Raw genomic sequence first — 15968 nt, 5'->3', positions numbered from 1 at the left:
CAAACACCTCTCAATGTAGCGGCGTCTACCGTAGCGGGCGGAAACAGGCGTGAGCACGTCCCAGCGATTCTGCACGGCTCCGGCCAAATCAGACGCACGGCTATTAAGCAGAACCACACTGCTTAATAGGGTAATCTCCTGTTGATTTTGTCATTATGTCCCCCACAATCAGTAATGAGGCGTAGTGCGCATACTAATAAACTACTTTGCATATTAGCAAGGAGTTGTGAATTTTTGCCATGTTCAAAAGGCTCTTGTTAGAATATATTTCGCTATAAAAAGAACTTCACATCAGTGACACAAAGGTTACATCTGAAACATCTCTAGAAGGGCATAAAGTCATCCCTTGACTGGTACTTTTTTCTGCTTAGTCACTTAAAAAAAGCATCTGCCAACAACAAGAATGTAAATGTACATGACACAGGCCTTTCTCTACAAACACTGCCATCTTGTTGTTTTGCCTGAGGTTCAGTTGTTGATTTCCATTTCCCAGATGGAACTGAAGAACAAAATTTGTTTTCTTGGAAGCTCAGAAGAAAGAAGAAAACATACAGAGCATGCAGAGAAAAGCACAGTCTTGACACCTTTCTGCTTTAATGAAATAAAGAAGCAGTAAAAAAAACACTCTTTTAGGGATAGTTCACCAAATAATTTAACTTTCGTCATCACTCATCCTCATTTTTTCAAAACCTTATTGTTCAAAATTGGGTCTGTATGATTTTTTTAAATGTTTTTGAAAGCAGTCTATTATGTGTACCAAGGCTGCATTTATTTGATTAAAAATGCATAAAAAATAATATAAAAATAATGTTTTTTTAATTTTAACATATTTTAAAATGTGATTTATTCCTAAAGCCATTTTTTTTTATTGTCAATGTTGAAAACAGCTGCAGCTTAATATTTTTGAGGCAACATGGTACAGGTCTTGTCAACATTCTCTGATGAAATCTAATATGATGAAATGTAATAATATTAATATCTTTTTTTTTCACTTTTGATCAATTTAATGTGTCCTTACTGAATAAACATATTAATATCCTTCTTGCATAATGACATTTTAGACGTTTAAATAATTCATTCAAATCAGATTTTACATACCAGTAATAGGTATTTAATTGCACCGGTTCATTTCCCGTAACATTTAAATTAGCTCAGTGAGCATTAAATGATAATTAAATGGTCATTTTTAAAAACACTCAAAATTTCATAAATGCAATTTTCAGTGAATCTCAAAATGAATATCAATGTTAATATTTTGTTATCTAATGCAATGACATTCATTTATTTCAAATGTTTTAATACTTGTATACTAAATATGCAAGAAATTAAAAAGCACATTAGAATGTTTTGATGTCTAAATTTACTTCAAGTGTTCAAAATGTAGCAACTGGAATTGGTTTTTAGTGTTTTATTTATTTTTTTATTTGACAAAATAGGTACAATTCAGCCATAATCATTTCTACAAGTCATAAGGAAATTAAAGGAGATTACATTTAATTTACACACCGTCTGTCTTCCTTCAGTTGTAAAAGAAATTATGTTTTTTGAGGCAAACATTTTAGGATTTTTCTCCATATAGTGGACTTCAATAGTGCCCCAAGTTTGAACTTCCAAAATGCAGTTTAAATGCAGTTTTAAAGGGCTCTAAACAATCCCAGCCGAGGAAGAAGAGTCTTATCTAGCAAAACGATTGGTTGTTTTCTAAATAAAGTACAATTTTTATCATTTTTAACCTTAAATGCTTGTCTTGTTTACCTCTGTGTGAACTCCACAAGAGAATTCTGAAATGTTCGCCTCAAAAAACTTCTTTATGACTGAAGAAAGAAAGACATGAACATCTTGGATAACAAGGGGGTGAGTAAATAATCTGTAAATTTTTGTTCTGGAAGTTAACTTCTCCTTTAAGGGTTAGAACCGTAGCCGAGCAGTTAACTATACAACATATTAAGCCATGGTGCTCATGCAAGACAAGTTCAAAACCCATCATTTCCTGTCTGGATACCATCTACTATCAATAAAATGGTAAAAAAAACCTGACAGGTTATATTTTAGCTTTTTTCTCTATCAGACAATGATTGTCAGTTTTTAATTAAGCATGTCAATGTTTGCAGTGCCCTCCACAACCCAAATGACACTGAGCTCAATTAATCTTAAATAATTCCATCTCTCATGAGCGGAGCCAAAGGACACCAGACACGCCCCATCACAAATTCATCCCATTACCTTTTCGTTAAACCCCCAAAAATGCCAACAGACATGAATTACTCATTTCATCTGGCTAATATCCCCCACCAAGGGATGCGGAACGCACAAAGGACGAGACAATTGCGTTCAGCATTACGTGTCACTGCTCTCCATCGCCAGGGGAACAGATGGAGTGATGCGGAGAACGAGAGCGAGACTGATGAAGGTTTACTTGCTCACACCATCTCCCAAGACGGGGATTTAGACCTCGCGTCCACCCGTTCTGAAGACACCACAGACAGCTGCTGATACTTTAATCCCACCTGGCCTTTCACTCCCGACCCGGACCAAAGCCTATGCAGATAGGAGGATGTAAATGGAGGATGGAGGGATAAAGGGATGTGACAGAGTCATTAGAGCTGGCCTCATCCGTCACGGTGCCGGAGAGGTAGATGATAAGGACGTAGGTCACGGTTAGACATGTGACAGGAAGAATGTCAGAGGGCCTTGCGGGATTCTAAACAGCACGGAAATGTGGCAAATTGTGACCTCATGGCGACAAGATGGGATTAAGCTGGGGAAAAAACAATATTTCCATAGTATTACTAGTACTACTGAATGAAAACATTAAACCAAGACTGTGAAATAATATTATGGCTCCATAATTGCATGCAAACGCAAATTGTACGAAATTCATACAATACTTTAAGGCCAATCATGTACACAAAATATGCAAGAGATAAAAATGCGATGTGTTATATTAATTGTTTAATATGTTATCTCAAAGAAAACAGTCAGAGTTTAAGTGCACAGTGGGTAACTACAAAAAAACATGTGATCACTGAAGATTCAGAGACCACATTTCTTTAAGATCCACCTTAATGAATCACAGGAATGTGTGGCGAGAATGTGAGGGAGGTAACAGCAAAATACAGGGTGAAAAGTCTGATTACACCCTGCCTAGGATGTTCTCAACTGAATGAGTCATGCATTAAAATAAACAAACTAACAAACAAACTTTTGGTTACAATAAAAAACAAAATAAAACTTTAAGAAGCATTAAGAAGCAAACTAAAACTGTTCCGAAAAGCAGGTGACAAATCCTTTTTTTTTCTGACTTGATTTAAGTTTTTTGCCACATCCGCTTAGGTGACAAATAATAGATAGTAGCTATAAAATACAATAGAAGCTATAAAACATATGAATACTAAAAACATGACAAAAATATTCTTGTTACTGTATTGGCCCCTATGATTTTCGTGATGCGGAAAACATGGACAAAGCACAGAATCCAGTCATAAAAATGGAATTTACTGAATTCTGTGAAATATCACGGAATGGGCCAAATTTTGGATGAACATTATGTTTAAAGAATATTTGCCAGAAAAATGATTTGCCAGAATTTATTTACCAAAAAAAAAACACAGAACACAACCCCTCCCCGCAGTATTTCAGACAAAAAAATAATAAAGACTTCTGAGGTGACAAACATTGTATAGACAATGGACTAAGAAAAGGATTTAATAAGACAAGACAAGAAAGCATATATATATAATTTTTTTAAATAAAATTAATTATTTAGATTTTAATCTAATCAAGCTTTTGATTATTAAAATTTAATGAAACCATTAAAATGGAATCCAGAAAATTAATAGGAAAATAAATCTAAATTTGAGGGGGAAAAAAAACTATTTCATAGGGCCGTAAAAATATAATTTTGATCATTTTTTCTTTGATAATTTGCTGTTAATTGGGGTTTCAATTAGTTAGACATGCTTTTTGATTAATAATATTTATTTTCACCATTAGAATAGAGTATGCAATGGGGGAAAAAATGGATTCCAGAAAATTTAAAAGGGAAAAAAACATAATCTAGAAAAAAAAATATTAATAAATGAAATTTGGCAAAAAATAGTACAGATGTTATAGGGCCCTACTGTACTAATTATATTTATTATTGCTAAAGCAATGTACAAAAGTTTAAAAATGTATACACTTGGTTCAGTAGTTTACATAGTAGTATTTTGTCTTGTTAAAGTTCAGTCTTTTTCCATATGTACAGTCAAACAAAAAATTATTCAGATACCAGATATAATTTTTTTTACTAGTAGGTGCAGGACGCTATAGTTCATTTATGTAAGTAAGGATAGCAAAATAAAGTAAACTGTGACCTATTATACCCAAAAATTCTTCATACTTTTCTATCGATTTCTATCAAATTTATCTGATATTATCAAGATGAATTTGTTCTGACACAGTTTAACTCTTGAGTTCTTGTCATATTTTATTACAAATTTCTAAACTATAGCAAATAAACTATGATAATATGAGAAATACTGACGGTGTCTGAATAAATTTTGGTTTGATTATAATTTATTTAAGATTATCAAGATGAATTTGTTCTGACAAATTTTATTTCTGAGTTCTTGTCATGTTTCATTACCATTTTCTTAACTACAGCAAATAAACTGTGATAATGTGAGAAATGTTGAAAGTGTCTGAATAAATTTTGGTTTGACTGTACAGTAGAAACCATTAAACATCAAATAAAACTAAAACAGATTTATATTGGACTTAAAAACACCAAAAAAGAAAAGCGGACCGCGACACGCCACTGATGTGCATTTCTGCTGCGTTTATCCTCCTCTGGGTCTCTATATAAAAGTCTTCCTGCAGCACATTTAAATTTAAATTAGATTCATTCCAAGTTTCATTTTTAATCATGCATTATTCAAAATAAAATCATTCCAAAGCACCACTAATGTATCCTGTAGGATGGCTTTCTGGACTATCATTATCTATAAAAACAACATTAAAAATGTACGCCACGCCTTAGGACCAGCTCCCAAATCTCTCTTATCCTGGCCATAACACAGCAAATTCGATTTCACAATTTTATCATCTCTAAGTTCTCATGAGCAAAACCATATTATGACTTCTTTGGGAGGTTTCGAGATCTGCTATTTCTTAAATGATAAATGGCATTAGAAAGATCACAGCATGCTTTATTTCAGCTGACAAATAGTAGTCTAAGGGCTCATAAATGCACAAAGACTGTGTTTAAAACATAATAAAGACTTCTGAGGTGACAAACATTGAATAGACAAAGCGCTAAGAAAAGGATTTAATAAGAAAAGACAAGAAAGCAAGCAAGCAGAAAAAAGGAAACAGCCAGAGCCAACAACACTATCATTTTTGATCACTCAGCCTTTGCTGAAGCCCTGTACGTCATAAAATACCACTAAAACATAACCCCAACCCCTCGTGATGTCCAGAGACAAGCCTTAGATGGTTTTGATGGCTCTCTTCACCCATCAAAGCCTTTTAAGCGCCTACAACGTCAGCACTCCTCCGTACACTTCTAACATGCCCTCGCGGGTCGCTGCGGTCGCAGGAAATGTCAGGTAAGATGTATTTAAAACTCTGAAGTTAAGCCTTTTCCAAAGCAAACACTAAAGTCCACAGAAAGTTAGGATTTGGAGGTTTCTCAGAGCGGGACTGTTATGTCTGATTTTCTCTCTACTTGTGGGAGGACTGTGAACATGTGTGTCACAAAATAACTGCACTGTTATATCTGCCTACCTCAGTGTTTCCTCTCTGAACCTCAACACTCTTGCATAATAGAAACAAAATGTGTGTTTGTGTGTGTATACTGGTCATTTTCTGCCAGGACATTATCTATTCATTTTATGGACTAGTTTTAACTGATTTAGTTTTAACTGTAAACCACAACACAATAATGTGCAAAATTCAAAATGCACATAACACATCTGTAAAAACTCAATATCAAAAAGTCCTTTATTTTAATACAGTACATTGTACCCTATTTTTACAGATGTTTTTAATAGTGTATAGAGAGAAAATTGTCATTAAATATGGACAATTCTCATTAAAAACAAGAAACATTTCTTATTATTATCACAGCTTATAAAAAGGTACTTGTTGGTGAATAGAAAGTTCAAAAGAGCTGCATTTATTTGAAATATAACATTTTGTAACAATGTAAAATAGGGTTCGACTGATTTGTGTTTTTTTTCCCAATGTGATTTCATGAGAATTACTATCTTTTTTTAAAGGGGTCATCGGATGCCCATTTTCCACAAGTTGATATGATTCTTTAGGGTCTTAATGAAAAGTCTATAATATACTTTGGTTAAAAATTCTCAATGATTGTGTAAAACAACACCCTTTTTACTTTGCCAAAATCAGCTCTGCAAAAATAATCCTGTTCTGGTTGAGGCTGCTTTAAATGCAAATGAGCTCTGCTCACCCCGCCCCTCTCTTCTCTCTATGGAGTGACGAGCCTGTTTACTTTAGTCGCATTTAGCCACATTTAGCCACTAAACTTGCTAACTACCACGTTATTAGGAAAGGTGATTGCAGAGATTCATAAAAAAACCCTTCTCCACTCACTTCTTGTGTAGGTGAAGCTGGATCACGAATGATTCATTAGTACATCCAGCAACACAACACCTCAATCTGAGATATTCTTGTCTAACTAACATCCCTGCTCCAGCATCGAAACAATGGAGGTTGGACGAGGTTGGACTGTGACAGCTGATCTGAGGTAAGACGCTCATGTCAATCAACTATCGTGGGAGCGGCCTCTGTCGGTGTGATGCCACACCGATAGGCATCTGAGAATGGTTTATTTTGAAAAAGGGGATATTATTTTTACAGATTAATTAAAAACCACTGCATGGATTTTTACAAACAATATTCAAACAACATAAAAAAGTGAATTTTGCATCCAATGACCCCTTTAATACTATATTGTTACTAAAACGATAATTTCCTTGCATATTTCAGTCAATTACATTTTATATCTTTTTATATTCGCTAAAAATGGGTTGGTTTAGGTTTGGGGGTAGGTTATGGGGTCTAAAAAGCTAAACCTCTTATATAAAATGATAAAAATGCATTGATACAAATATCTTAATGATATAAAAGATTTGTAAATATTTTACATTTAGTTAAAAGTATGTAGCCATTTTTATGTTTACATTTAGCATTTTTACGTCCAAACTGTACGTTTCATCATCAATAAAAAAGTACAAAAATGTACATTTTGTGCTTCTAAACGTTACTAATACCTATGTATAAACAATGAGACCAGGCTGATTTTTTGGGGCCGACGCCGATACCGATTATTACAGATCAAGTAGACAGAAAACCGATATTTTGAACCAATATTGATACAAATATCTTAATGATATAAAAGATTTGTAAATATTTTACATTTTTAGCTAAAAGTATGTAGACATTTTTATGTTTTTAATGTTAAAATACGTCCAAATTGTACGTTTCAGCATCAATAAAAAAGTACAAAAATGTACATTTTGTGCTTCTAAATGTTACATACTAATATCTACGGCTGAATATTCGGCTGAATTTTCAGGGTTGATGCCGATACCAATTATTACAGATCAAGTAGACAGATAACTGATATTTTGAACCAATATACATGTCTGGTGTAAAAATTAAAATAAATGCCAAAGTTAAGAATAACAAGGGCTCTGACAAAAACTTTCTATAAATGTTTTAAATTATTTTAATCAGCAAATCATTTTTGAAAATGACTGATACCGATAACCATAAAAATGCTTAATATCACTGCCGATAATCAGCCAAGCCGATAATCGATTTGCCCCCAATGTAAAAGTCTTTACTGTCACTTTTAATCAATTTAATGCATCTTTGCTGAAAAAAATCTAATCAAAATAATGAAGATAAAATCATGCTTTCTTTTTGTGCATTAAATGATTTTTATTATCCATTCATCTAACTGTCCTTATACAGTATGTCAGTCAGTCTATTCACTGCACATAAAACAAACTAATATAAAATGGATGTTCACGTTACTTATGCTGATCAATGCAGTCTCATTTTCTCATTGCTGTTGCCAATTCAGAAAGATAGGTTATGACGTACAAATACTTGGGAATTTTGAAGCACAGTCTATATGTTACATAAAGGGCATTACATAGCTAAAAACTAGATGCTAGAAATTCATCAAAAAAATATGTCAGTAAAAATCTCAGCAAAGCCCTCTATTCATAAGAAACACTTAGTGAGACTCATCTAGAATAAGTTTTACTGCTGAAGCCAGCTATTCATTCCTTTTATTTCTTTTCAAAGCACCAGAGCAACATTCTAAAGGGCTAATGTATGTAGACGTGCGAGGCTGGGCAATGTGAAACAGTAAGAATGGAGAAAGGAAAAGTTATGAATCCCCTGTACCCTGTACCACAGCGTGAAGAAGTAACATTCATCTCTGCTCATTGAACTCACAGCATCTGCCGATATGAGGAATGGACCAGAGGCCCCAAAACCTAAATCACCAGCACTGACGTGATCACCATTACTGCACTGAGATTTGAAAGCGCTAATGATCTACAACAAAGGCACATTACAACAAATGAGCTTCCCTGGACCATAAAGTTGTCATAAAATAGCTTAAAAAAATGTATTTGTGTTCATACATACACAAAACTTCAATCTTTTTTCTTATCTCTAGGTTAAAAGCTTGTGTGGGTTTTGGGGGGGAGAGAGAGTTCTAAGTTGGTTTAAATCATTCTTAATGGTGTTTCCTTTCACTGCCATGCCAATGATAGGCAGATTTACCTGCATGTCACTTGAAACAATCAGACTGCTTTAAATTCTCTGCTAGTGTGTTTGGATAAGGTTTAATTTTGTCTTTCAAAGAAACCTCTCTTTTTTAATGCAGATAAGACAGAAGTTATTGACTTTTGCCAATCAGATTCTCCAGGGAGAAATAAGATTGATCTTAGATATCTGAATTCTTTTGTTTTGTTTTCTCGTGTGCGGATTTTGAGTGTGCAGTTTGTCAGTTGTCTAAAATTTGAGAAATTAACTCTGTAATAGGTTCTAGTTTTTTCATCTTCATTTACTTGTTAAAATTAAGCCATTCCTCTTTGAGAATTCTTTGGAGGTTACAACCCATACTTTCATTACATTTCGGCTGGATTACTGCAACCCATTAAAGGAGAAGTCCAGAACAACAATTTACAAATAATTTACTCACCCCTTTGTCATCCAAGATGCTCATGTCTTTCTGTCTTCAGTCATGAAGAATTTATGTTTTTTGAGGAAAGCATTTCAGGATTTTTCTCCATATAATGGACTTCATTGGTGCCCCGATTTTGAACTTCCAAAATGTAGTTTAAACGCAGCTTCAAAGGGCTCTAAACTAGTGTCTTATCTAGGGGTCTTATCTAAAACGATCTGTAATTTTTTCGGAAAATAAAAAAATTGTATACTTTTTAAGCACAAAAGCTTGTGTAGCACTAGCTCTGAGATGCGCGTCCACGACACTAGGTACTATTGAATCACGTCAAAAGGTCACACGGAACGTAGGCGGACCCAGTGTTTACAAAGCGAACGTGCAAAGACTAAGCAAGTGCAAGTAAGTCAAAGGCTGTTTACAAAAAAAAAAAGGTACAACGATGTCGGAAGATTCTGAAGTTGTTGAAGAAAAATCCTGAAATGCTTTCCTCAAAAACCATAATTTCTTTATGACTGAAGACAGAAAGTAAGAATGTAAGAAATTTGCTCAACCAGGTTCATTACAGAATTTAACTAAAAATTTGCTGCTTATATACAAATCATTAAATAATCAAACAGCCAGCTACCCGGCTAACTTTTTCAACCCCTGTAATCCCTCGAGAAGCTAAAGAAAGATCTGAAGATAAAACTTCCTCAGAACTCCAAATTACTAATACTCATTTAAAAAGCAGAGGAAATCAAGCTTTTGCAGAGGCAGAATGCACATTATTGAACAGCCTGTCAAACTTCATTAGGGTAGCTCACATAATATACAGTATATACAGTACACACATACATATCTATAGACTCTTTGAATTACTTGAATTTGTTCTGATACGGTGGTAAAAGCTTCATCTCAGGCCTAAAACACCCCTTACCCATCATAAAAACATCCAGAAGGGAGGCCTGCTGCAGAACAAATCGAGCAACAATCCAAAATATCAGTCCAGCAACACTAATCTTACTGTCATCACATTTGTCCCACCATTACTGTAGATTTATTGGCCATGTCCTATTCCCAAGACCCTCGTCCAGTCCTGTCGCTACAGAAAGTGTGTCCCATCTGAACCTGGTTCAACTTTACTGACCTGTTAAACATTTATGGAGCTGTCAGGCACGAAAAGGGCAAACTAGAGGAAAGCCAGTCTCAGCTGGGTGTTGAGGAGGACATACATCCCCAAAGCATCTCTACCAGTTATCACTTTACAGCCATTAACAGGAAACAGGGGAAAATGGCCTTTAATTGGCCAGTTAATTGCAGCATAAATTTGAGTGATGAGAGGCCCAATCAGATGGAAATTGTACCCTCTGATGGAGCTCCTCAGCTGGGTTGGCATAGCCAGCAGTTATTTGCAGATGGACATCAACTGGACCAAACGCACAATTAAAATGACAACAAGTGCTCAAACGACAACAAAAGGCTAAATTCAACAACACAATTCAAAAAAGCTCATAAAACTTTGCCACAAACATAATGTATGCAAAAAAACAAAAGAGTATGCCATTGCCAATAAACACAAAACACTAATATACAGATCTCAATTCATAGTAACTACTACCTGACTGTTAAATAAATCAGACTTCTAACGTTTTAAAGCACTCACAGATGTCAACAAAGTATAACAATAGGCTACTTTAAATTATTGCTATATTTAAGATATCTACCCTGTACTTCAAAGCAAACTGCAAGCTACTGTCATAGTACATATGGTATAATGTTTATATCATGATACGTTTTGGTACTTCAGTGGTTTGTTTACAGTTTTGATAGTACTTTGTTTGGAAAACTTTTAACGTTACTTACATTTGAGTCGTGAGCTGCCAGATGCAGGTGTTGATCCTACTTCATTGCTTCTTCTTTATCGCTGTCAAAAGACCGGATGGTTTGGCAGGTTTGGTCTCACTGGAGGGTGTGTAAATGTCCAGAATCCACACAATCTAGCGCATTTTGTTATTTATATTGTAAAATATAGCGTTATGCATCACGGAATGAGAACTCAATTCACTGATGTGTTCGAACCATTAACGAATCAAGAAAAGAACCGCTTCAAAAGAGTCGTTCATATACGAAACGTACATCGATTCGCTAATTCTGATTCTAAACAAAAAGCGGATGTAGCATATTTAGCTTAAACTTTTTAGGCTAATTTTTGCCTGAAACACCTACCAATTTATAAACTTTAAGTGGCGTGAATTTATGTATTTAGTTAGTTATCCAGCCATTTACTATTGTTTTTTGTAATATACGTTCTATGTATGCTGTCCATAAAACGTTTGTATGTTCAGGATTTATCTCACACGCTGAAAAAAATGCGCCATAAATAGCATAACTTTATTATAAACAGAGGTGTAATTACATTTTGAATCACCCTTATAGGATTACAAAAGTTTTAAACAGTGAAAATAACTTTTTAAAGTCACGCAACTTAAAATACTACTCTGGCAGGCTGGAAAACAATTCTGTTTTTCACCAGTTTCACCAATTACCAATTTTACCAATTACCAATTTTCCATAAGCACTCACTCGAATAACCTCCTTAATGCCTGGCTGTGATTGCACTGTGAGAAAATCTGAGTTGGACACGGCTGACCTGGCTGGGTTTACTCTCTCGGTAATACTAAAAACACTCAGCATTACTGAATACCCATTAGCAAGGCCTTACGCTTGCAACTCCACCTCCATTAAATGGAAAGTCACTCAGCCTGGTTAACAAGATTCTATGGGCAATTACTCTGAAAGTGTGGAGTTTGCGCTTTTAAAACACACCAACCAATCCTGTTTAGGTGGAGAGGGGGTTCTAATTCAGTTACAACCGAGCGGCTCTGTAAACGGCAACACTGATCTTTCCCGATTCGCCCCCTGAAAAAAAAAAACCTGTGGCAAGTGCCTCAAGGGAAAGCATGGAAGAGAGAACCCATCTAATGTAAATATGGAGACAAACACCTCCCCATCCCATCACTCATGCATTTTCAACAGCTGACATTTCACTGACATTTCAGGCCCGGGACAAACTAAACAAAATGGTCACCACACACCACGTTAAATGCTGGAAAAGACTAAACCGTGGCAGTGTGTACGGGTGCGTTCCTCTTATATGTCTCTGTCTTTTCGGTTGAGTATATAAACAGCGAACACCTGGAAATGTCAGATTTTCCGCTTTGGAGGGCGACTGGATAAATGGAAGACATTCATTGCGTTTTGCTCTCTGGGGGCTGCGTATTTAGTGCTTGATGGCTTGTTGTGCGAGACAGTTTGATCAAAGAGACCTTGAGTTAAAACATGGCTTTATGTAAATTCAGCATGGAATAAAACTTCACTTTTGTGCCGAAATGATTTTACGCGGATGTCGGTTCCCAGCGGGAGTGCTTTTCCCATGTTTGCTCACTGCTTAACTCCTATGTTGATTGTTGATTCAGCTTGCATTAAAGCAAATTCAAGAGTATTAAACTCAATGTGTTGTCTAAGTTCTTATTTATGTGGTTAACTCTGTTAGGCTTTACAGTCAAGGTTTAAAAGGCTTTTTTTTCTAACTAAAAACAGCTCTCCAGATGTACAAATCCCGTCTCTGAGAGCAAATTTCTGTGTGAGTGTGTTTCGTCCTGTCAGTACTCTGCAGATTTGACACATTTATTTATTTGTCCTGGTCTGTGACTGTCATTTTGGCGACACCAGCACCTCTAAAGCTAATGTGGTGTGAAACTAAATCCCATAATTATTCCAGTGAGTGACCCCCCCCCCCCCTTTTTTGCCATTAAACCAATTATAGTATTACCTCCTCAGGGGTCTCTGACCCGCTAATGGGGGTGAGCAGCCAGAACCCCGAATCTGCGGTTGGGGTTTCACAACATGATCCTGTACACAGGACACAAGGGAGTCTAATATACACACACACACAAACCATATGCAATCCAAAAAAGCACTGTCCAATGGCCCAGACTGTCATTTAACATTAATTTTCACCTTTCAACTGCAAATGGACAGCACAGGCCATTTCAGAATGCTAATTATTAACACAGGAAATAGAAATGTGTCATAAGAGGAATCTAAAATTAACACTGGACATGAGCCATATCCAGGGACTAGATGTCATAGAAACTTGGGGGTGGGCAGATTTAACTTGCCATAGCAACAGCCTAGCAACCAGCATTGTAGAGGTAAGTTTTATATTGGAAAGCACTGAAAAAAAAGAGCCAGTCAATATCTTAATTATTTAGAATAATTAAGGATGCATTTATTTATGACAATAATAACGCAATTTAAAAACATTACAAAATCATAATTATTCCACATTTCTGACCAGTTTATTTTACTATTTTCATTCTGAGCCTGTAGTAGATTTTGGAAAATGTGGGCACATGGTCAGCTGTGACCCCCATTTTACAACCTCCGGCATAGTCTCACCACGCTTTCCCTCTCCACCTGACAGAAAATGTAAGACATATAAGATCTCAGAAGCACTTGCGCCCTTGAACAAGCGAAAAGAAAAACTCCCGGTTTGGTTCATGAGACACAACTCATGCTTGGTGGTGAACGCTTAAGGCATTCTGTGTGGTCCACTGCCCTTGAGTCTCCATGTCGTGGTTTCTTGAAGATGTCTGTCAGCACGCTTGGTGGGGTAAAAGCCCACCTGTGTTTCAGAGCACTGAAGGATTTCTCAATTTGCCATGTTCTCTCTTGGCCTTAAAAGCGCTATGCTCCATTATATATATATATATATATATATATATATATACATGATGAAAACTGTAGTTAGTAACATAATCTAGATTACTCGTTTTAGGTAATGTAATCTGACTACTTTTTTCAGAGATTAAGTTTTCATCAAACATGTTTTAAACTTACCATTAAATGTACCATATTGATATAAAAAAGCAAGGAGAAAGAAAATATATTCTACTTTTTGATGTCAACATTATATTAGTGAATTGACAGAGAGTGAACAGTTAATAGTGAGTTGATAAAAACCTAATAATTAATTCAATCATAAAAATGTAAAATAAAAGCAATTTAGAAACTTGAACACAAAAAATATAAACATTTTATTTCTTTACCTGCATGTCAATGTGATCATTAACTGACATCAGACAACTGTAAACATGCAAATGTGTCGTTAAATGACTGAAATATTAATTTCCTGCGATATTTCTACAAATTACGACAAAATATATTTTGACGTTTGGGAATCCCTGCATTAAACACACATTAATAAACATGAAAACAACAACATGCCCAAAGTCTTCAGGGTTTGATATATTTTTGTCCGGACATATACACTGTATACATTTTATTGATTGTGTATATAAAACTCAGTTTAAGTAAAAGATATATTAAAAAAAAATGTTATTGGTGAATATTAATTTAACCATTAGTTCCTGTGGCACACACACCCACACACATGTCTGGTTTATTATCCTTGTGGGGACTCCATAGGTGCAATGGTTTTTATACTCTCCACACTGTATTTTCTATCCCCTTACCCTAACCCTACCCCTAAACCTAACCCTTACAGAAAACTTTCTGCATTTTTACTTTCTCAAAAAAAAAAAAAAAAAAAAAAAAAACTCATTCTGTATGATTTATAAGCTTTTGTACCCATGGGGACCTCAAGCCAGTCCCCACAATGTCAAAAATTTCTGGTTTTACTATCCTTGTGGTGACATTTGGTCCCCACAATGTAGCAAAAACAAGTACACACACACACACACATATATATATATATATATATATATATACATATAAAATATGAATATATTAAAACAATGTATAGAATTTCAGATATTATTCAGATAATGTGTATAATGTACAGTATGTAAATATACAGCATATACACAGTTAGATTATATTACACACACACACACACACACAAATTATCTAAAACTAAAATATCTATCTATCTATCTATCTATCTATCTATCATTGTAATTTAATTTATAATTATACTTTTTATTGGTTGTTTGTGTATACACACATAAGGGTTAATACTGCAAATTATATAAAAAATATATATAATTATATGTATTATCTATATTGTTTTAATATATTTTTATTAAGGCTGTCAGTCAATTTAAATTTTTAATCTAGTTAATTAATATTAATTTAAATAATAATTTAACCATTAGTTCCTGTGTGGCACACACACACACACACACACACGTTTTTATTATATATTTATATATTTATTAGATATTTATTTATATTTTTATTAAGGCTGTCAGTCGATTAAAATGTTTAATCTGGTTAATTACATGATGTTTCGATTAATTAACGTTCCATAAAATAAAATAAATAATACAATAATAATAAAAATAAATAAAGGTTTGAAACAACATGAGGGTGAGTAAATGACGGCAAAATTTAAATTAAAAATTAAAAAAATAATAACAGTAATTTAATTTTTTGGGTGAACTATCCCTTTATTATTATTATTCTTACTATTATTATTATTATTGTTATTTTAAGGAAATGATACTCTAAATAAGAAACTAAATCTGCCAGCAGGTGGCGATAAATGTCTTTATGAGTCATCCATTCATTCATTTGATTCGTTCAAAATGTTGATTCATTCAGAAACTAAACTGTGTTGGTCGGAGATGCGCAACAAATCTGCTATGACTTCAAAGGTAATAAATTCTCTGCAAAATTGAGCAAAAACACATAATATTACATTTATAATATAACAATATCAACTTCTTATTTACTGAACTGTTGTATAAAGTCA

The 15968-nt window shown here is 34.5% G+C and overlaps 1 protein-coding gene across 1 annotated transcript in view; it reads right to left on the bottom strand.

Annotated features, from left to right (window-relative positions):
- The window catches only part of plxna2 (plexin A2), a 269674-nt gene extending 258425 nt beyond the window's left edge, over nt 1–11249 (bottom strand). Inside the window, exon 1 of the mRNA XM_051096153.1 lies at nt 11054–11249. The gene's annotated coding sequence lies outside the window, so the exon portion shown is untranslated. The remainder of the gene's footprint in view (nt 1–11053) is intronic.
- Between the last annotated feature and the right edge of the window lie 4719 nt (nt 11250–15968).

Source organism: Labeo rohita, chromosome 23 (genome assembly GCF_022985175.1).
Source record: "Labeo rohita strain BAU-BD-2019 chromosome 23, IGBB_LRoh.1.0, whole genome shotgun sequence".
Classification (NCBI taxonomy): domain Eukaryota; kingdom Metazoa; phylum Chordata; class Actinopteri; order Cypriniformes; family Cyprinidae; genus Labeo; species Labeo rohita.
This window is presented reverse-complemented; position numbering and strand designations above follow the sequence as displayed.